The sequence below is a fragment of the Poecilia reticulata genome, linkage group LG6, assembly GCF_000633615.1.
Source record: "Poecilia reticulata strain Guanapo linkage group LG6, Guppy_female_1.0+MT, whole genome shotgun sequence".
NCBI lineage: Eukaryota > Metazoa > Chordata > Actinopteri > Cyprinodontiformes > Poeciliidae > Poecilia > Poecilia reticulata.
In genome coordinates, this window is record NC_024336.1 from 25,664,937 (window position 1) to 25,666,754 (window position 1,818).

Here is a 1,818-nt window from a genome sequence, read left to right on the forward strand (position 1 = left end):
AAAACACTCCTGATTATTGTCACACCCAATCAGGGAAACATTCACACTCACAACTGCATCATTCTAACACCATCTAATGAGGTGATGACCAACCACTTGTTATAATTGCTTCAGTCTCCTTTTAATTTTCAAGCTTATTAATCATATGTAGGGTTATTTAAGAATGCATAAATTAATCTTAGATTAAAAAGCCTATCAAAGACTCAAAACAATTAAAGAGCAAGGTAAGATTTCCCCTGGGCTGCCACTTTTATTTTAATAGAGTGTTCAGGTGATTATCATACTTTGATGCAGCGCTGTGATTAATGCAGACACTTTTAAATGAGCTGTTCTGCTTCACAGAGAGCTGGAATCAGCTCGAACCCGACACTGACCTCACTAAGTTGTTTTCTTCTTCTTTTGTTTTGAATTTTTTTTTTGAGTTTGTAGTTAGAGTTTTTTTTTTTTTTCTTAAGTGCACATCATTTGCTGAGGAAAACATAATATCGGATTTATCGTCTTTTAAAATACGGGCCAAAATTAGAAATGTATTCCTGAAGTGGATGATGTTAAGAATTGTAAAAAAGGTTTATTTAGATTGTTTTGCGCACTTGAACGAGTGTTTAGTATCCTTGACCTTCATTTGGATTGATTCACGTCACTGACAATGAAACCCTCCGTTTTTACGATGCATTGCGCTGATGCTCCTCACTGATGCTCAGTGATCGGTAGATACACAGGTGAAGGGCAAAGCTGTACTCCCGTTAAATTTGTTCACATTTTCATCCGCCTGTTTCAAATTGTTTCTTTTCTTACACGGATTTTTTTTTTTTTTCATGAATCAGTTTTAAAATAATCTGCTTCATTCCCAAAAGCGAATGAGATTTGTAGATTGACATATGTGGAAATTATTTTAAAAACAAAACAAACAAAAAAAACATGGTGCGGTTTACATAAATCACATTTGAATATTACCCTAATAACTTCTGAATTAAATTCAATATTCAGCACCTGCATGTTGGAAGTAAGGTTTTATTTATTTATTTGTTTGTTTATTTATTTATTTATTTATTTATTTATTTATTTATTTATTTATTTATTTATTTATTTATTTATTTATATACTTAGTCAAGACCTGCAAATTCAAACATATGAGCATAAATAATTAATTATTTTTTCCCAAATCCCCACGAAAGTGTTTTTTAAATTATTATTCCAATCCAGTTTTACTTATAAAGCAATTTACATTAAGACCACCGTGCTGTACAGAATACATAAAAACATAAAATTTACAAATGCTACAAGAAAAGCCACACAGAAATATGTATGCATTTTTAATTTTTGGAGTTTCTCATAAATTCACAACTTGCTGATATTATCACAAGCATTGTGTTCATCTAAATGTTGTATTGACCACTGCAGCAAGATGTTTTTAACTTATTCTAAATATTTCATAAAACTATTCATGTTCGAATATCACTTGAAAAATATAATAATAATAATAATAATAATAATAATAATAATAATAATAATAATAATAATAATAATAATAATTAATAATAATAATTTTATTTCAATTACTGCTCCAACATTGCATCTTCCCCCTCTGAGTACATAATTACGCACAAACTGTCATTATTGCTGTGTCCAGCTCTGTCCCGCTGATGTCACTCAGGCCAAGCAGAACGTGTCACGTTACCTTCATCAATATTATATCAGCGGCTGTCGCAGCGCGGGGGGCCACATGAAAATGATTAACCCAAAACCTTTTATTGACTTTCAGGAAGTTTAAATGTCGGTCGCTGATGGCGCATTGTGTCTGATTCTTTTCTCTGAGCT